Source organism: Oryctolagus cuniculus, chromosome 5 (assembly GCF_964237555.1).
Source record: "Oryctolagus cuniculus chromosome 5, mOryCun1.1, whole genome shotgun sequence".
Classification (NCBI taxonomy): Eukaryota; Metazoa; Chordata; class Mammalia; order Lagomorpha; family Leporidae; genus Oryctolagus; species Oryctolagus cuniculus.
Genome location: NC_091436.1, coordinates 159,225,850 through 159,247,394, shown reverse-complemented (window position 1 = coordinate 159,247,394; position 21,545 = coordinate 159,225,850). Strand labels below are relative to the sequence as shown.

At 47.5% G+C, this 21,545-nt stretch overlaps 1 protein-coding gene across 2 annotated transcripts in view; it reads right to left on the bottom strand.

The window, feature by feature from the left end:
- The window catches only part of NEDD9 (neural precursor cell expressed, developmentally down-regulated 9), a 208,051-nt gene that overhangs the window by 160,062 nt on the left and 26,444 nt on the right, over positions 1–21,545 (bottom strand). The window contains exon 1 of one of the 2 annotated variants that reach the window (XM_070074409.1): positions 4,433–4,595. The exons of the other annotated variant lie outside the window; for it this stretch is intronic. The gene's annotated coding sequence lies outside the window, so the exon portion shown is untranslated. Of the gene's footprint in view, positions 1–4,432; positions 4,596–21,545 lie in introns of those variants that run through there. 2 annotated transcript variants of the gene reach the window in all.

The following is a 21,545-nucleotide window of genomic DNA, read 5'->3' as shown; positions in this document are numbered from 1 at the left end:
GGAGCAACTCGGACTAGACTAAGTTACTTGAATTGAGACTTATTCTATGCATCTGCTCTCCCACAATATGGCGCTGGGAGAGAAGAAAACAGCTTCTGCACAGCTGCCTCCAGTTCAGCCAATAAACTGTAGGACTTGCTCCTGATTGGAGGAGAGCAGCGTACTCGGCGTGTGGGCAGCCGAGTTAGGATTGGCGGAGGAGGACTATAAAGGAGGAGAGAGACGGCATGCACCAGGAACATCTAAGGGGAACATCTGAAGGAACACCTGTGCAGCCCCCGAGAGAGCCGGCCGGCGGTGTGCCGCTCCCCTGTGGAAGTGGGGAATGTGGCCAGGGGGAACTGCCCTTCCACGGAGGTGGAAGGGACAGTAGCCAACCCGGGAAGAACCAGCAGCAAACCCGGGGAGGGCCGAGCAGACGAAAGAACAGCGCAGGGTCCTGTGTCGTTCCTCCACGAAGAGGGGGAGCGACATAATGGTGCCGTGACTCGGATAGGAAACCTAGGACGGATAGGAAACTTAGGAGGGAAGAAACGGGAAGAAATGGGAAAATACCGGAGAGAGAGAGACTAGCAAACAGCCTAGGAAAAGCCTGACGAAAAAGGTGCCGGAAGAAGCTATTGAAAGCCTAGGCATAGACTCAGATACGGACTACGGGGGGAAGCTGGGAGAAATCTCTAAGGTCGAAAGCGAAAGTGAAAGCTAGAACAAACAGACTCGGATGCGGACTGTGGGGAGAGGCCAGGAGAAAAGAGGGAGGAGTATTGTTGGAAGAAAGCTTGGGGAAACATACCGGGTAGAGAAAAATGTTAGGGAAATTGAAGCCGCGGGGGGCAGGCCGAGGCGGAGACGAAAGCCACTTTGGGATTCTCAAGTTAGCCCGGGAATGGGGAGCGAAGAGTTGAAACCAGAAGCGGAAACGTAAGCTAGGTTGGAATCCGTCAGATTAGCCTGAGGAGCAAAGGACGGGAAGCCAGACCGAAAGGCGCAGACGCGTGAGCTGGGTTGAATTCGCCAGGTTAGCCCGGGGAACTTAGATTGAATACTAGTGGCGGAGACGTAAGCTACGCTGTGTGACTCGCGGAAGCCACGTGCAGAGAGAGCGTGCAGAGAGAGCACGGGGCGTGAATAGATAGGGAACGCGGGGCTGGCGCGAGGCCGTGGTTCAGACGCGAAGGGGCGTGGAGACCGCGGAGTGTGCGCGCGAAGCCGAGCTGCGCAGAGCCGCGAAGCCGCGCAGATAAGAGAAGTGGGCTGAAGCGGCTCAGCCGGGAAGCCGCCGAGAAGCAGCCTTGGGGCGGGCGCCGGGAAGCCGCGGGGATAAGAGAAACAGAAGTTTAGAAGTAAAATGAGAGAAATAGGAATGCTGGTAGATAGAAGTAAAATAGGAGAAATAGGAATGCCCGGAGATAGAGAAATAGAGAAATAGAAAGGCCTCCCCACAATACTGCAATGAGAAGGCTTGGATTCAGTCTGCCTGATTAGTGAGGCGATGAGCACCTGCGGGCGGCTAGCAGCTTATGCGCCACAGGTCACCGAAGACAGGCACGAATTAACATCAATAAGGCCTCCCCACAACACAGCAATGAGAGAGCTTGGATTCGGTCTGCCTGATTGGTAAGGCGGTGAGCACCAGCAGGCAGCTCGACCAGAGTATGAGCTGCAGGTCACCGAAGATAGGCACGAATCAACACCAATAGGCCTCCCCACAATATGGCAATGAGAAGGCTTGGATTCGGTCTGCCTGATTAGTAAGGCGGTAAGCACCAGCAGGCGGCTCGACCAGAGTATGAGCCGCAGGTCACCGAACACAGGCACGCATCAGCGCCTAAAAACCTCCTCACAACATGGCGAAGAGAGGACCCGGATTCGGTTTGCCTGATTGATAGGACTTGTAAGAACCTGTGGCAACTCTAGCAAGCAGAGCAGAGTGTGTGCCGCGGGGCACCGAAGACAGGCGCGTATCAACGCCAAAAATAAAAAGAAAGGGGGATCTGTGGGGAGCAACTCGGACTAGACTAAGTTACTTGAATTGAGACTTATTCTATGCATCTGCTCTCCCACAATATGGCGCTGGGAGAGAAGAAAACAGCTTCTGCACAGCTGCCTCCAGTTCAGCCAATAAACTGTAGGACTTGCTCCTGATTGGAGGAGAGCAGCGTACTCGGCGTGTGGGCAGCCGAGTTAGGATTGGCGGAGGAGGACTATAAAGGAGGAGAGAGACGGCATGCACCAGGAACATCTAAGGGGAACATCTGAAGGAACACCTGTGCAGCCCCCGAGAGAGCCGGCCGGCGGTGTGCCGCTCCCCTGCGGAAGTGGGGAATGTGGCCAGGGGGAACTGCCCTTCCACGGAGGTGGAAGGGACAGTAGCCAACCCGGGAAGAACCAGCAGCAAACCCGGGGAGGGCCGAGCAGACGAAAGAACAGCGCAGGGTCCTGTGTCATTCCTCCACGAAGAGGGGGAGCGACACCCTGTACCTCCAGGATGGGGATTCTCTTTCATGGGACATCAACTCCCACCTCTGCCCCCAGCACACTGGGCTATTTCCAGTCTCTTTTTTTTTTTTTTTTTTTGACAGGCAGAGTGGACAGTGAGAGAGAGAGACAGAGATAGGTCTTCCTTTTGCCGTTGGTTCACCCTCCAGTGGCCGCCGTGGCTGGCGCGCTGTGGCCGGCGCACCGCACTGATCCGATGGCAGGAGCCAGGTGCTTCTCCTGGTCTCCCATGGGGTGCAGGGCCCAAGTACTTGGGCCATCCTCCACTGCACTCCCTGGCCGCAGCAGAGAGCTGGCCTGGAAGAGGGGCAACCGGGACAGAATCCGGCGCCCTGACCGGGACTAGAACCCGGTGTGCCAGTGCCGCAAGGCAGAGGATTAGCCTAGTGAGCTGCGGCGCCGGCCTATTTCCAGTCTTCTAAATGCTCCAGCTTCCTCATAGCAACATCCCCTGCACTTCAGTGTCAGATCGGCCTCCTCTGTGAAACCATCCTCAACAACCCTTACATTAGTGCAGCTCCTTTGCACCGTGTTCACCTTTGTTGTAGCGCCCCTGGTGTCCCGACTAAATGACCTCCCAACTACCCCATGAGCTCCCAGAGGCCAGAGGGCAGGGGTTCTGTTGTAAGCACCCCTGCTTTCCCTTGGCACAGCACCATGCCGGGCACACAGATCATGGCAGGTAGATGCAAGCTTATGGACTGGCTGGATGAAGGGGAGTGGATTGAAGGAAGGGGAGTTTTTCCTCAAAGGCACACCCCATACTTTCTCTCTGGCAGAAGTGCTGCATGGAAGCAGTTAATAGGTTCGTGGCAAGAGCTCTGGCCATACACAGTCAGCCCCTGGGAGCTGCAGGGCTCTTGTTCTTGGATTCAAGCCACCTGGGATTGAGCATTTTTTTTTAAAGAAATTGAATCTGTATTGAACATGTATAAACTTGCTTCCTTGTCATTATTCCCTATAAAATACAACAACTATTTACATAGCATTTACTTTGTATTAGGTATTTTAAGTAAGCTAAAGATGATTTATAGTTAATAGAAAATGGGTCTTGGGAAAACATTATGGATTTTAAACATTTTGGTCCCAAAATCTTCTAATTCCCTTCTCTATGAACTTTTCAAAGTGCCTCATATACATGAGTGTGTGTGTGGGTATTATGCAAATATCTGCCATTTATATAAGGGGCCTGGGCAACCACAACTTAGGCACCCTGGGCAGGGGGAGAGGAGGGGATTGTTCTGGAACCAATCTCCATGGATACCCACTGAGTACTATATTCTAAACCCATGATTTTCCTTAAGAGAAATGAAAGGAGAATATATAGGGGCCAGTGCTGTGGCATAGCAGGTAGAACCACTGCCTGTAGCGCTGGCATCCCATGTGGGCGCCAGTTGCTCCACTTCTATCCAGCTCCCTGCTAATGTGCTTGGGAAAGCAGTGAAAGATGGCCCAGTCCTTGGGCCCCTGTACCCATATGGGAGTCTGGGAAGAAGCACCTGGCTTCTGGCTTCAGATTGGCTCAGCTCTAGCCGTTGCAGCCATTTGGGAAGTGAACCAGTGGATAGAAGACCTCTCTCTGCCTCTGCCTCTGCCTCTGCCTCTCTGTCTCTGAAACTCTGCCTTTCAAATAAATCAATAAATCTTTAAAAGAAAGAGAATATACAAACAGAAATGGTTCATACAATTCAAGGAAGGAGACAAGGAAGAACTACATTTCCTTTGAAAGGGTAACAAGTCAAAGACAAATTATTTTACATTTTGCTCCAAGAATTGATATGTGAGCAAAAAAAAAAAAAAATGAAATACCATGAGTTTCTTCCATGAAACTAAACGAGAACATCTTTCAGTTTCCCATCCGTCAAAGACGTTAGTTGTGTTTCTGAAGAGGCTCAGGATTGTAGGAGCGCTGCATTAGGCAATGGAAACTCACCCGAACCCAACAGGAAGAGCCTGGTTAATTAGTCAGTTTATTTCCCAACGTTGCCTTTTAATTTGGTAAGATGAATAAGCTCCATTATTCACCTCAGTTGGGCTTCTTGTGCCTTCCAGGTATTGATGCCTGTGCTGGAAAACACCCCTCCTCTGCTTTCTCCTCTCCCTGTGGAAAGAATGAGGGAGCTGAGCTGAGCCCCGGGATGTGGGGGAGACAGCACAGAGTGGCAGGTGCACAGGCCTCCCAGCCTGGAGAGGTTTCTCCCCCTAGCAAAGAAGGCTGCCTGTACTCGCTTCTCTCTGAGATTGCTCATCAAGAGTGCCGGGGATTTCGGTGGCCTGCAGCTGTGTTTAGGAGTGCCTTTGCTTTATCTACCACATCCTTGGAGGATTTCAGGGCGGGCCGTTTTATCCACTTTAATGAATACTCCCACAGTGTCAGAACGTGGGGCTGTGTCTGCCGGTTCTGAACAGTGATGATTGAAGCCGTGGTGGAGGTTGACTGTTAACACTTTTCAGTATCCTTTGGCCATGCCCTTTTCATAGATGAGTCTGCCAGTTCTAGTCCCAACAGGAAAACTTTAGAGACAAGGGCTTGGGTCCCAAAGTTAGGGTTTTTTTCCTTTCCATCATTCTGTATCAGCTAATCTGTATCAATCAATCAATCTGTATCAGCCTCCCACTGCTGTTTGTAATCCATTAACTGTTTCCAAGTGTGTCCGCTTGATTAACTACATAAATGTGGCACGTAAAAGTTTCTTAATAGGGAAAGATGTATCAAGCAAAAAAAGCTGGTAATGAAACAGCTGGGGTAAACGACTAACTGAGGTACTTCAAAAAGTTCATGGGAAACAGACTTAAAAGATGAGTTTATTTTGGGGCAAAAATCTTTGAAATCTATGCATAGTTTTTTTTTCTAAAATATGTCTTTTCCATGAACTCTTTGAAGATCACTCATCTACTCATAGTTGATTTTGGAAATAATAGGGTGCACATACAGATAATGATATTTAGTCCTGGAGTGCTATCAAGGGGCATTTTTATTTTATTTCTTACACATTTGAAACATTTTTCCAATTGTTTTACAGTGAGCATGCATTATCTTTCATAATACAAAAATACAAAATTATAAGGAAATGAAATGAATGTGTGCAGGTAGGGGAATGTGAGTTTCCCACATCTTCCCTACACAGTTCAGTTTTTCATTTTTTTCCACTCCAGCAAAAATCTCCTTTCATGCCACCATCTTCTTTCCCTTGATGATTCAGTCTCGCTGAAAAAGACTTTTCTAAATAGGAAATATAAGTATCTCCTTGAAATCTTCAGGGTTCCCCGTCAGATAAAGACGCCCCAAGTCCTCCGCCTGAAGATGAAAAGCCTTTAGGGGCTGGTGTTTTGGTGCAGTGGTTTAAGCCACTGCCTTCAACACTGGCATCCCGTATCAAAGCACTGGTCAGAGTCGGCTGCTCCACTTCTGATCCAGCTCCCTGTTAAGGCACCTGGGAAAGCAGGTGAGAATGGCCTGAGTGCTTGGGCCCCTGCCACCCACGTGGGAGACCTGGATGACTTGAGTTCTAGGGTCCTGGCTTCAACCTGGCCCAACTTTTGGCTGTTGTGGCCATTTTGGGGGGTGAACCAGAGGATGGAAGGTTTCTGTCTCCTTCCCCTACACTCCAAGTCTGCCTTTCAAATAAATAGATCTTTAAAAAAAAAAAAAAAAAAAAAAAACACAAAAAAAAAAACCTTGAGTAGCTTATCTGCACTTGAAGTTCGCCTACAACTTCTGCCTCTATCCCTGGTAGCTGGAAGTGTGTGTGTGAGCTCTCCTGCTTGGGGCATAGCAGGTACTGGGACTACCTCTTTCTTTCCTCCATTCTGCTAAATATATCCACAGGCAGATCAGAGACCTCATGTCCTGAGACACAGTTGAATCAGCCCAGGTACCTCAAATTCTAGGGCACCTGGGACATGGCTGGGGGACTCTCTGGGAGCTGTGGCTTGCTGCTGGAGTCGGCCTTGCCAGACAGTATCATGCTGACTACTTCTAGACTGAAGCTTATGTTGCTTCCAACCCTCAGTCACAGCTACCCAGTTCCCTTTCACACAGATAACCTCTGGTACAGGTGTACATGTGCAGGGGCAGTTCATGTCTTACATAAATGGTCATATACTCTAAACACCACTCTGTACCGTGGTTTTCTCTCTTCCTAACAGATGCTGGAGATAACTTCTTGTGAGAATTTACAATCATGCCTCATTCATTTATGATGGCTGCGTGGTATTTCTTTAGTGGTTGTATTTTCTGCTGTTAACAATAACTTAGTGAACTTTCTCGATCAAAACAAACAGAAAACACTCTCAAATCAACCCCTTCACAGCCTAGATGGCACTGAGCTGCCCTGTGCTCTTCATCTCATGTATAGATGGACATTCTTTGCCACCCAAGGCCATTAGACACGTTTCCAGTTCTCTGAAAAGTTGTCTTGCCTCCTGTTCTGCACAGGTGTCTCCAAATTAGGACAGCTTATGCTTGGAATGGGACTGGCCCCTCCTGGCTCACTAGCTTGTATTTCATCAAGTTTTTCTTCTTTGATGAGTTAGGCTAGAAATGATCAATTGGATACATGTTGGGCCAGATGAAATGTGAGACTACATGCATTCATCAAAACCTTTGATTTATGAGCCATGATTCACTTCCTAAAGAGGGATTGGGATTTCTGGACTCATCTGAGTTCTCCCCACTTACATTTCTTGAACCTTCCCTAATTCTCACAATGACAGCTGAGAAATGTCTCTTGTTAAACAAGGCTGTATTTGCATTCCTCATTTACTTTCCAAAAATAGTTAACAAAGCCATTCAGCTCTGATAGAATGAGATCCTATTTCATGTGGTTGATTGTGACTGTGAGCTAAGGAGATATGACTATTTCTAGCTCATATTTTTTTCAATTAGAATTCACAAAGTCCTTTGAACATTATAAATGACCACCCATGCAGATGATCTTTTTGAAAATCATTACTTGAGAGACAGAGAGAAAGAGAGTGAGAGAGAGCAAGTTCCCATCCACCATCTACCTGGTTCACTTCTCAAATGCCCACAGTGGCCAGGGCTAGGCCAGTACCAAAGTCAGGAGCCAAGAATTCAAAGCAAGTCTCCCACATGGGTGTCAGGAGTCCAATTACTTGAGCCATCACCACTGCCTCCCATAGTATGCATTAGCAGGAAGCTGGAGTCAGGAGCCAGGACCAGGTATTGAACCCAGGTAACCAATGTGGCATATGGGTGCTTTAGCCACTAGGCTAAATTCCACCTCCCCGCCCTAGGTGATTGTCACAATCTATATTTGTATGGGACATTCTTATAGTGAATCTGAGACTTTCAAACACACCAGGCAGCCCATGTGCGTGATGCGAAGTCCCCTCCTTTCTGTCGATGTCTGTATCTCACCCATCCTTCTGATTGCCTCTCAAGGGTCCTCAGAAATCTTCTTGGGATGAATGAATACCTTTCCCTTCTGAAATGAGCTGACAGTGTGTACCTTTACGTAGCTCTGACTTCCTTCAGTGTGGTTTTGAGATGCTGTTTCCACACTAGCTCAACTTACTGAGCTGCTCACACTCCTTCAGAGCAAGAACTAGGTGTCTGGACCTCATTCACAGAGCAGGTCAGCAGAGTACTGTGAGTAGGTCAATTTTGTATAAATACATTGCAAGAGACTCATCTAAGGTCACACAGCTAATCCGGCTTCAGATAATATGATCTTATACATGGAAATGTCTAGATCTTAGCCCTAAATGCTGCAGAAATGATTTAAAAACCCAGCCACCAATCTTGAATAATAAAAAGTATATTAGATTTTCAAGTTTAATTGATAGATTGTGTCAACATCCTTCTAATTCAGCTCTGCTTTTGTCTTGGAGATCTGTTCTCATGAACCAGTGTGATCCTGGTAAATTGGTTTTTTGGTTCCCCAAATTTTCCAAAGGCTTCATATCTTGCCAGAATAAAATCCAGAGTTCTTATAGGGACCTACAAAGCTAAGCAATATCTTTACTGACCCCTCACACCTCTCTGAGCTCTTATTCTGTGCCCTTTCCTTTGCTTGCTGCAGTCTGCCAAGGTGCTTTTTGCTGCTCTGCTAACACCTTCTCCGCTGATGTTCCCTCTGTTTGAAATTATCTTCTCTCAAATATTCCTCATCTTCTTCAGATTGTTAGGTAAAAAGACCTTCTCAGGCTGCTGACCAAAATGGAGTAAGTAGTAACAGACCAGCCCATTACTTGAACATAATTGGATGCCAGACAAGAGATGTGAAGCACGATGGTTTTCAGGCAATGGTAAATAAACAGCAGAAGATTATCATACCTTGGGGCTGTCATTGTGGTGCAGTGTGTTAAACTGCTACCTGCAACACTAGCATCCCCCATGAGTGCTGGTTCAAGACCTGGCTGCTGTACTTCTGACCCAGTTCCCTGCTACTGAGCCTGGGGAAACAGCTGGTGATGATGGCCCAAGTGCTTGGGCTCCTGCCATACACATGTGAACCTTGGATGGAGTTCTGGTTCTGGGCTCCTGGCTCTGGCCTGGCCCAGCCTTGGCCACTGTGCCCATCTGGGGAGTGAACCAGCATATGGAAGATTTTTCTCTCTCCCCCCATCCCATCTCTCCCTCTTTGTAATTCTGCCTTTCAAATAAATTAAATCTTTAAATAAAAAAATCTAAGATTTACTTTATTTATTTGAGAGGCAGAGTTACAGACAGGGAGAGGGAGAGACACAGAGAGAGAGAAACATAAATCTTTTTTAAGGATTGCTGGGAGAAGGGAGCATTAGCTGAGCCCCTGCAGTAGTGCTGTTTTCTGCCTGCAGATCTGACCTTGAGCAGAGTACAGTAATCCTGCCGAACTGAAGAGGCAGGGATCAGAGTTTGTAGCAACTGAAATGAGTGGAATCTGTGTGGATAGAAAACCCCGTAAGTTAGTATGTGGGAAGGGAGGAGGGCTCCTTGTCTGAGTCCATGGCTGAGGGCCAGACTGTGTGCACGCAGGGTGCAGCCATGCAAAATTGACTGAATAGCAGCTGCTGTGGAGTTGAGATGGAAACAGACACTGTGAGGCTTGAACACTTCTGGAGGCAAATGTGTGAAGATTCACATTTGAATTCATGAGAACTGATAAAATTTAAAACTTGGTTCTTCATTCATACAGGTCACATTCAAGTGTTCATTTGGCAAGTGGTTCTTTCATATTGGATGGTGCAGTTGGAACATTTTCCTCAACGAAGAATTTCTGTTGAACACAGTTGATCTAGAGTCTCTCAATGTAAAATTCATGATTTCTAGTATTCAGTCATGTCAGTAGACATGCAAACAAATGAATAGATAAACCAGGATAATGTAATGCATAATAAAAAACAAAAGCAGTAGGAGGGGCTGGACATTTGGCACAGTGGTTAGGATACTGCTTGGTATATGCACATCCCTTATCAAAGTGCCTGACTTGAGTCCTGGTTCCTCCACTTCTGATCCAGTTTCCTGCTTATGTGAACTCAGGGACGCGTCAGATGATGGCTTAAGTGCTAACACCTATTTAGCTTTCCTTCTAGGATTTAAGTTTCATGTGGCAGGGAATTTTGCCCGTTATGGTGCACCAAGATTAGTGCCAGGCCAATAAAACACACTCAGTAAATCTGACTTACGTGAGTGACTGAATGAAGTCGTAGCTGAAAGAATGAATTTCTTTACTGATACCAAATGCAAGATTGAGTAGATGAGCTAAAATTATGCTGTATGGACATGTTGTGAAACTAAAGACACTAGATTTTAGTCTAACTCCAAGTTAGAAGCCAAGAAACCTGCATGGAGGACTACTGCAGGTCTCGCCTAATGCTCCCTTCTCTCAGGCAACTTTTAAAAAATATTTATTTTCCTCTCTTTGTTTCTCCCTCTCCGTGTCTCTAACTCTGCCTCTCAAATAAATAAGTGAATCTTTAACAAAAAAGAGGTATGATAGTGGACTAATCGCACATAAAGCAGAGGCATGACACAGAGTAAGTGCATGTTCAAGTAGTTAACTTGTCACAATAGGTACTTCATCTAGGCTCTCAGATTACAATAAATGTGACCACAGATGCTTTTCCATCAGAAGACAGAAGAGTCAGTAGGGAATTAAGGTGGAAGAGGAGGGGGGCAGGGTTAGCTGGTCAGAGACGGAGTGGATAGTCTGCCACATGTCATCCAGCGCCCTGCCACCTCCAGGCCACTTTTTGGTTCTTTCAGGAAATTAGTAAACGCAAACTCTCCCAAGTGGAGTGATCTAATAAGCCCTCGGGCTTAGCATATCTTTGGTTACAACAAAAGTGCTTATCAGAACTTAGTATTAGACTTGATATTAGAATATGAATATGGCTTCAAGTTCACAGAGCAGACACATTTAGAGTCGAATTCCAGACAACAAAGGAAATCCATTTGGTGCACCCTATTGAAGATGCTTATTCTGGGGAGAGGAGAAATATTCAAGGCAGGAGAAGGGTGAGGTGGGGGGGGGGGTCAACAAAGTATCAGGGACACCCCTTGAAAGCACACATCCCTTGTAAGTGTTATGTTCTTCTGAAAAGAAAAGCAAATTGTGTTGTGATTTTTGTGATGAGGGTGTGTTTATTCCAGATCAGTAACTGATACGATAAGTTGATACATTCCAGCCCACAAAGCCACCTGGGTGACTCTGAGTCGCCTCCAAGGCAGGCGCTAGCCTCTCTCTGACCTCTGCCATGTGGCTCCAGAGTCTCCAGGTTGTAACGGGCGTGCTTTCTAGTAGTCAGTCATGAGTCACTTACACGCTAACATATGAACAAATAAACCAGGGCAATGTAGTCCATAGTAAAACATAAAAGCAGTTGTGTGTGTGTGTGTGTGGGGGTGTGTGGCAGTGGGCATTTGGTGCTATGTCCTCAGTTCCTTTGCCCCACCATGAATCTGTCCTTTCCAGCCCTGAAGTTCATAAAACAGGCACCTGTCTCCTGCTTTATTTTTATCACTTAAAATTACAAATTGTTTATTTTCTTTTTCAACCTTTCCTCTTTCTGTTACTCTTCCCCTCCACCCCCATTAAAGAATCACTTTAAAAACTGAATAAATAAAAACCTGGGGTGGGGGACTCAGGGGTGGTGAAGAACGGGGAGGTACTAAGACTTATCCCAAGCCCTTCTGTCTGTTAGAACCGTGAATGCCAGGACTCGAAAGGAAGGGAATCTGGGGAGTTCTTGTGGAAGCAGACAAGGTACAAAAAGGAAAAGGAAAACTGATTTGTTAAAGATCTTCTTAAATCTGGCAAAGGGGGACTAGAATGGGCAAGAGGGATGAGAGTGAGAATGAACATAATGTGAAGAAAGAGGGAGAAGAAATCCCCTGAATGAGTATTTAAGACTTCACAGGGAGGAGGTAGGGATGGCGGGAGACATGAGATGAGCTGATTAATACTTTAAACCTGAGCCAAGAAAGCAGAGGAGTAAGAGACATGACATTGGTGACTTATTTTGACAGCATACAGTTTTGCACAGAGTGAGCGAATGTCAGGGTTTTGAGCTACTTATGTGTGGAACTGTCCTGCCACCCAGGACAGCCCAGGATCTGGTGGAGAGTCCAACATCAGAACAGGTGTAAGTGTGTGTGTGCATGTGTGTATGAATGTGTGTGCATGCTTGTGCACATGTGCATAGGATATGTGGACACGTGTATTCATGTGTTGCATGGATGTGTATGCATTTGTGAGTGCTGCTGTTCTAGACTTTAAAGGTCAATCTGTCCTCTGACCAATTTGAACTCTGTACGTGGAGCCAGGGTCTGCCCTCGCCCTGCTGTCATAGCTGCAGAGGCCTGTGGCTTCATTTCCAGGTTATCTTCAAATCACCAAGATCTAATCTGTTCTTATCTCTCTGGTTTCGGCTCTGAAGTTTCCAAAGAGACTTCCTGGAGGAGGAATTATCTTCTTTATAACCCATGAACACGTATAGAGGACTTTTCTCTGAGTGTAAAGTACCCAGTACGTCACACATGAGTTGTAAACATTGATACGGAATGAAGGAAGCAGCATCAATGACAGGTATCTTTTTAAATACTTATTTATTTATTTGAAAGGCAGAGTTACAGAGAGGCAGAGGCAGAGAGAGAGGTCTTCTGTCTGCTGGTTCACTCCCTAAATGGCTGCAATGGCTGGAGCTGGGCTGATCCGGAGCCAGGAGCCTCCTCCGGCTCTCCCACATGGGTGCAGGGGCACAAGGACTTGGGCCATCTTCTACTGCTTTCCCAGGCCATAACAGAGAACTGGATCAGAAGTGGAGCAGCCCAGATTCGAACTGATGCCGGCACTACATGCGGCTTTACTCACTATGCCACAGTGCCAGCCCCTAGTGACAAGTATTTCTAATTGACATAGAGAGGCCAAGTCGGAGGCAGGTGTTTGACCTAATGGTTAAGCCACTGATTAAGATGCCTGCATCCCACATCTAAGTACCTGAGTTTGATCCCAGCTCTGCTCCTGATTGCAGCATCCTGCTGGCATGAATCCTGGGAGGCAGCACTGATAGCTCAAGTATTTGGGTCCCTGCCACCCAACTAGGAGGCATGGATTGAGTCCCTAGCTCCTGACTTTGGCCTTGGCCCAGCCCCAACCAACACAGGCATTTGGTGAGTCTGGGTGGGGAGAGATGGTGACCAAATACATAGGAGCTCTGTTTGCCTGCCTGTCTGCTTCTAAAATTAATTTTAAAAGTTTGTGGGAAAAGGGAATTAAAAGATAAGTTTATTTTCTTAGAAGGTCAGGTCTAAATAGATGGGTGTCAGTGATCTGCAAGCCCATCTCGTGCCACTTTGCTTGGCCCGTGCCCTGTAGGCCCACTGGCCTCCTTGCTGTCCTTCTACACACAACTTCTGCACCTGCTCTCGCTGCACAAGGCTCTGATGCCTCAGGCCTGCAAGTCCATCGTCTCTGGAGTGTTTCCTATACCACTTCACAGTTTTTAGCTGCAGTATGCCGCACACCACTGTCTACCATGATCTAGTGCATATTCACATATATATTTGGCTTGTTTGGGTTGTCACCAATAGAATCTAAGTTCCAGAAGAACAGGGACTTGTCTCTAGCACTATGGACAGTGTCTGGCATACAGAAAGATCTCTGTAACTGCTCATTAATGAACAGAAATGCTTATTAACAGTATTTGGATCTTTCATGTTCCATAGAAGGGATTTCTGCACTGATTCAGTACTGATTCAGAAGTGAGCATATGGCACACTTGGGACACCCACATCTCATATCACGGTGCCTGGTTCAAATTCTGACTGCTCTGCGTCCAATCCAGCTTTCTGCTAATGTGCACCCTTGGGGGCAGCAGATGATGGCCTAAGTACTTGGGTCCCCTCACCGCCCCCACCACAACATGGGAGATGCAGATGGAATTCCTGGAACCTGGCTTTGGCTTGAGCCAGTCCTGGTTGTTGTGGGCATTTGAGGAGTGAACCAAAGGATGAAAGACCGCTCTCTATTCCCTTGTCTCCCTTTCAAATACAATGAAAAATAAATCAGCAGATAAATGAAAGTAAGCACTGATTTAGCCCTACAATTCCATATATGACGGGAACAGCCTATAAAATAGAATGGAAGACTAGAGTTAGCAAGTAAAAGAGAATATACAAAGGAGAAATACTCTTTAGTAAGGAAGTAAATACTTGTCTTTCTGTGTTAAAAATTATTTATTTATTTGAAAGACTGTATTACAAAGAGAGAAGGAGAAAGGTCTTTCATCTGCTTGTTCACTTTCCCAAATGACTGCAATGGCCGGGGCTGTACCAGACTGAAGGAAACAGCCAGGAGCTTCATCCAGGCCTCCTACGTGGGTGCAGGGACCCAAGGATTTTGACCATCTTCTACCACTTTCCTAAGCACATCAGCAGGGAGCTGCATCAGAAGTGGAGAAGCTGGAGAACTTGAACTGGCGCCCATGTGGGATGCTGGCATTGCAGGCAGCAGCGTTATCCACTGCGCCACAACGCTGGCCCCTATATATGGTTCTCTTGTTGTACTGCTGTGAAAAGGCCCAGAGGCCTCCAGTGAGAATATATCTTAACTGGCTGGATCCACGAGAAACTGAATACAGAGAGGGAGTGGCTCCCTTTCTGGCCTGTCCCCACAGCCTGGACTCTCTGTCATAGGGGTAGGTGGTTGGTGCAATTCCAGCTACTGGAATTGCAGAGAGGATCTGGGCTGGTTGCCGGCAGAGTGGCCTCCCCTGGGCTTCTCCAGGTTCCTTGACTTACGTTGATCACTAGCCGGTAGCTGCTGAGGGCAGCAGCTCAGCCAGGTCCAACTCTCAGGAGTCCACAAGGAGAGGGTGCGAAAGCCTTTTCTCTGTGTGTCAGAGCTCAGCCAGCTTCCGCCCAGAGCTGCTTAGCAGGGCTCCCCAAGAGCTGAATCATGAAGGATCAGGCAGCTGTCCCTGAACCCACTCCCCACAGCTCCAGTCTCCAACCCCTTTCCCTTGCCCTTTATGGATCCCAGCGGGATAAGGGGGCCTTCATGGCCCAGCTCCTCCAGTCTGCTCGGCTCAGCCTGCGTTGTGCCTCCCCCTTCATTCCACAACCTCTCCCGGCTTTACTGTCTTCACTGGCAGAGAGGGGCCAGGGTGCCGTGTGGAGAGGACCACGAGGGTCCAAGGATTCTTTCCATCTTTATGAGCTGTGCTTTGGGCAAGTCATATCTTTCTGAGGCTCCATTTCTTTATTTGTACATCTGCGATAACTAGTTCAGAGTGTCCTTTGATTCTTTTTTCTTTTTTCTTTTTTTTTTTTTTTGACAGGCAGAGTGGACAGTGAGAGAGAGAGACAGAGAGAAAGGTCTTCCTTTGCCGTTGGTTCACCCTCCAATAGCCACCGCGGCCTGTGTGCTGTGGCCGGTGCACGGCGCTGATCCGAAGGCAGGAACCAGGTGCTTCTCCTGGTCTCCCATGGGGTGCAGGGCCCAAGTACTTGGGCCATCCTCCACTGCACTCCCTGGCCACAGCAGAGAGCTGGCCTGGAAGAGGGGCAACCGGGACAGAATCCGGCGCCCCGACTGGGACTAGAACCCGGTGTGCTGGCGCCGCAAGGCAGAGGATTAGCCTAGTGAGCCACGGTGCCGGCTCCTTTGGTTCTGAAGAGACAACGGATAGTGTGCAAACCCAAGCTCTCATTGACCATCCAGTCTTAGAAGAGCACAGTTCACAGTTTTTCAGGAACTAGTTCAGGCAATATGGTTTGATTCCTTGCAACAATAAACTCATTGACGGTTGGCTATCTTGGGCCAAAGAGTTTAAAGGTTTCATCATTTGGGTCACCTGTTTTCCTTTGTACCCAAGCTCCTCGTGTGGATGCAGCATTAAGGAGGAAATCACTGGAGGTGAGGATTCCAGGCGTGCCTTGAGGGGGGAGAAGGGGCTTTTGAACACTCAGGCCAGGATTCTGATGGCTGTCCTCTCAGCACATGCACAAGGCTGACCCACACACACGAAGTCTCCTAATCTGGGCAGGGCCAAACGTGGCCCCAGGGGCCACTGTCACTGTTACACAACTAGTTATTTTGCAACTCTTGCCTAATGAAAGCCCTTTTTCCCCTCGCCTTGAGTTTGGTTTCTTTTTCAAATATCCTGATTACAAATTGCAAAGACCAGGCAAACCTGGGCAGCCCCAAACAGAAGTCTCATCATCGGGCTTTGGCAACTGCCTCTGTGACTAACTGTGGGAACAGAAATATAGACTCACAAACTGTGGCGTGTACAGGACCCTCGCAATTAGCGGGTCTGGCCTCCCCTCCATGTCATGGGTCAGTCAACTATTAGTCTACTGAACCCCTACTCTGTGCCAGAGACTATAGCAGGTGCAGGATGGGGATATGACCTTGATACAAAGCAAGACTCTGTAGATAACCTCACAGGAGGGACACAGGAAAACCGGTAAGCAGTTGGGATGTACTGATAAATATAGCGTCACTGGTGCAGGTAGCTCATGGGAGTCCTCCAGCGTCGGGGGATCAGGAGAGAGTCTTTCCTCCACCCCCACCTTCTTGAAGTGTAATTGACAAGCAAAACGTTTCAGAAGAGTTTATAGAATGTCTGAGGCACAGGCTGGAAAACAAGAGTGGAGGGAAGATGCAACGGAGAGACGGAGAGGGCCAGGTGAGACGGGGCATGCAGGTCAGCTCTTTGCATGCTTAGGGAGCTGCTAGGAGTCCCCAGCTGGAGTGTGAAGTTCAAGGTGAGGAGCTGTGGGACGTGAGGCTGGAGCAGTGAACTGAGGCCAGTTTAGGAGATGCCTTGTGGGTCTTGCTAATGACTTAGGACCATATTCTGACAGGGTCTAGGACACTCTACCACCTCAGCTCTTGAGAAAACAGCAGAAGCAGGAGGGCCCCTCTCATGTTTTCCAGTTTGAATCTTCTCCCCCGGGGCAGGTCAGAAGGCCTAGGAAGGACCTTCTAACCCGCCCTTGAGTCGGGGGAAGCATCATGGGCAGCTTTGACACAGAAAAGCAGCAGAGTTACACTCACCTCTAAGTGCTATGGCTGCCCTTGGGGAAAGGGCACGTTGAGGGCTGTGACCCACCTGGGGTAAGAGGAATTCTAGTTTCTAGGGCTTGCCTTGGGGGGCGATGGGGGGTTGAGATACTGGAGACAGGATGAGGTCAGAGAGAAACTGCTTCTGGGGCTGCCTCAGATGACTTTCCTGTTGGGATATCACTTTCTGAGCCCCCAGCGTGTATAAGAGGCTTGGAAGAATGGATGGCTATGATATGCTCCTCTGACATCTAATTACTTACTTGGAGCCTCGGTTTTCACATCTATTAAATGGGAATGATGTATTATAGAGTTATTTGTGATATAATGTGATAAAGGCTTATAAAGCCCACAGTAGGCTCTTGGGGCCTGCAAGTGTCCTGGTCTTTTTGCTCTCCAGAGTGTCCCTCTGTCTTTTTGGCTATTGCCTTTGTCATTAGGCCATTTCACTCTACCTCAAGATGCTCCCGTCTGGGTCCCAAGCTCTTGGTGGGCACACATCCTCTGAGAACACCAGGGTTTCCTTATTTGGTTGCCCAAATCAAAGAATCATTTTTTTTCTGTCCCTTGTTTTTATGTGGCTTTCTCTTTCCTGGTAGTTGAATTGTAGCTACCCTCCCCTAAAAAAAAATAAATAAAGAGGGATGTTTAAGTCCTAACCCCCATTACCTGTCCTTGTGATCTTGTTTGCAAGTTAGGCCTTTGCAGATCCCATCAGGTTAAGCTGCAGTCCTGGGTGTGGGCCTTAATCCTCTCATAGGAGGAGAGGACACAGCAAGTGAAGACAGAGACACAGGGAGAAGACACCTGGTAGAGAGGGAGGCAGAAATGGGGGTGATGCTTCTACAAGCCAGGCAACCAGAGGCCACCAGAGGCTGGGAGAGCCAGGAGAACTCATTCCCTGGAAGTTTCAGAGAAAGCACAACCCTGCCCACCCCTTAATCTCAGGCTCTTGGCCTTGAGGATGGTGAGAGACGGTAGAGTATTTCTGCCATGGGCAGCCACCAGTTTGCAGTACTTTATTACAGTGGCCTCCGCAGCTAACACAGTGCCTGATACTAGAGTCCTCAGAACAAAGGCTCATGAATTTGTGAGGTAAACATTTAAGAAATGCTTTTGTTAGATTTTATTGTATATACTAAAAAGGCAGAGTGACAAAAGGAGATACAGACAGGAAGAAATCTTCCATCCACTAGTTCATTCCCTAAATGGGTGCAATGGCTAGGGCTGCTCCAGGCCGTAGCCAGGAGCCTGAATCTCCATCTGGGTGTCCCACGTTGGTGGTAGGAGCCCCAGTACTTCTGCTGCTTTCTTAGGCACGTCAACAAAAGCTGGACTGGGAGTGGATTAATCAGGACTCAGATCGAGACTCTGATGTAGGATGCTGGTCACGTAGGCAGTAGCTTAACCTGCTGCACCTCACCTGCCTCCAAATCAACATTCTTAAAGCTCGCTTTGAAAATGGACGAGCTGGTTACCCAAATTAGGGATCTATGATACAATTATGTGTAAGATAAAGTGGATGGCATAGAATAGGGGCGGGGTAATCAGGAAGGAAGGAGAACCCCTAAAAATGACTCCAAATGCAGTCTTGCTGATGAAAGGCCTTGGTGAACAGAAAGAGCAATGCAAGGCTGAAATACCTGGCCTTCAGGGGCGCTGGCGTCTTCATGCTGATTTACTCTGAGATTTTAGCTTCAACAAGGGATAAGATTTATAGACTGAAAATTAGCCACAGGGTATAGCTTCACCCCTTGCTTAACAGAGGACTGGAACGATAAAGCAAACAGTCCTGCCAGAACTTGCCAGAGACCAGGAATGCTGTGGTTTGAACAAAGCAGTGTTGGCCAGAGTGTGAATGACAGGGAGAAAGGAAGGAAGAGAAAGAAAGAGCTCTGAAGCTGTTGAGTCTTTCTTTATGGGACCCAAAGAAAAGACCAAGTCACTTGTCACAGACCCAGCTGGAGAACAAAGGGCCGAGCAGAGCTAAAGGGCTTGATCCCCAGCCCTGACGTTTCTGGGGCTGTGGGGAGTCCAGCCAAAGCCTCGTCATGCTTCCGTCGGCGTCCCTTCGGTCCTGGGGCTTCTGCGAGCTTCAGCCACTGCTGTGTGTGTGTTAAATGTTGGAACTAGCAGTGAACACTTTCTTCTGCCAAGGATCATTTGGCTGTTTAGAATGTCATTCACAGATCATACAAGTTATCAGCCTAAAAACTAGCCCGCTATACATGGTGAGTTGCCTTGGCGGGGCCAGACCAAATGATTCTGTGGGCCTTATATGGCCCAAAGGCCAGACGCTCTCCATCCCTGGAAGTCAACCAAGGACATCTGCTCTTTTCATTTACCTATCATCCTTTCCTCCCCTGCTTCTAGGAACTATATATATGCATGTATATTATATATACTTACAATATATTAGTTATAAATAATTATAATAAAATATATTCATTTTATATTTATAATATTCACTATATTTATAATGTATTCATAAACATATAGTTATAAGTTTATATTTATGAATAATATAATTATTTATAATAAAATAAAATATTTTTATATATTTAATACTTTACATTTTTACTGGAAAGGCAAAGTGGCAGAGCAAGAGGGAGAGATCTAACTACTGGTTCATTCCCCTAATGGTCACAATAGCCACATATGCACTGGACAGAAGCCGGAAGCAAGGAACTCCATCCTGGTCTCCCATGAGGCTGGCAGGGGCCCAAGTACTTGGAGCATCTTCTACTGCTTCCCAGGCACATTAGCATGGATCTGGACCAGAAGTGGAGCAGCTGGGACTCAAACCCGTGTTCTCTGATATGGGATGCTGCCATTGCAAGTGGTAGCTTAACCCACTGTCCCACAATGGTGGCCCCTAGGATTTATATCCTTACTTTCCTTTGGGGACTCACATCTCTCAGTTCTTCATTACTAGTGCCAGGCAAGGGGTGTGCCCATTATTGTAGCCTGTCTGATGAGGGTATTCTATTGTCCAGGCCACAGTAATTGATTTAAGGATGGGTACCTGGCATGACTAACTCACTCCCCTAAGAATCAGTCCTGGCCACTTTTACAGAATCCCTGGGTTGGAGATGAAGTCAGCTTGGTTCCTGCAAGGACAGGGGGTGTGTGGAGCTGCTAGTGGCATCCTGATGCCTCATGGGAGGAGTGAGCTGAGTGGGCTGAGGAAAGGAGAGAGCAAGCCCTGACGAGGCTGAGCTCCTGAGTTCAGCTATACCTGAAGTTGTTTTCTGTTTCAGGTGCCTACATATTCCCTGTTTGTTTAAAGCATGGGAGGTTCTCTTTTACTGGCAACCTAAAAAGTTCTGACTAATACACAGACCCCAGCACAATAGGTACTGCAGCCAACATCACAAAACATACACAAGCCAGCGAGAAGATGCAATCTCTATTCACAAAGCTCTGTAGCTGTGCAGGAGAGAGACGACATGAACACAGGACTAGGTAAGACAGTAATTCAGAGTACTTAGAGTATTTTGATAACATAAAATGATGCTGTGACTCCTTCAGATCCTCTGGAATGAGGGAATTATAGCAAGGTTTTAGAAGAAAGCAACAGTGATCTGTATTATTGTTGCCAAATATAGCGTCATCACCATCACCACACACTAGTACCACCACCATCATCATCACCACCATCATCATCACCATCAGTAACATCCCAGAAGCAATCACTGTGAGTTCAAGTTCTGATAAGTGACCAACTGATGCTGGTTTTCCTGGGATGGTCCTGGTTTTCAACTTGGACATCCTGTGCCCTGGGAAGCCCTTAGTTTCAGGAAGACCTGGGTAGTCACTCGTGCTTTCTAGCTTGGTCACGTCATTTTACTGTCCTGAGCCTCAATTTCTTTATCAACAAATAGGGGAAGCACCAGTGGTGAAACTATCATGGTTTCCAAACCACAGGTTGTCATAAAGGGCGAGCAGTAGCCTCTGCAGGAGAGGAGGGACGCCCGCCAGCCTGCACTGCCACTGTGTGTTTAAAAATCAAGGCCTGCAGAAGATTTGGGGGTTGGGAAGCCTGCTCTCTGAGGGGCCTCCTTCTAGAATTCCACTTCTTTTCCTTGTTACTGGCAGTTGTCTCTCACAGACCAGGTGGTTCTGTACCTGGCTGCTCCCACGTGTCACCTGGGGAGCTTTAACACTGTGTCCCTTCCTGGCTGCCACACATGGACATTGCAAGTGGGTGAAACCAGGGGTCTGTGTTTTAAAAGATCTTTGCAGGTGACATCCATGTAAATTATTCACAAACATCAGTATGCTAACTATCATGAATAATCCATTGCTTTCCCCCCAGTGCACAAATGGCTGAGACACGCCATTGTTGGGGCCACCATGTCCCAGTGCATCTCAGACGTCCTGCATCAGGAAGGCCTGTTAACACAGAGCTCACGGGGCTTCACCCCCAGAGTTTCTGTTTCACTAGGGCTGGGCCAGACCAGGAATTTGCATTTATTTCTAAATACTCCCAGGTGGGTGTCAGCTACTTTCAGGAGCCCCATTTTATTT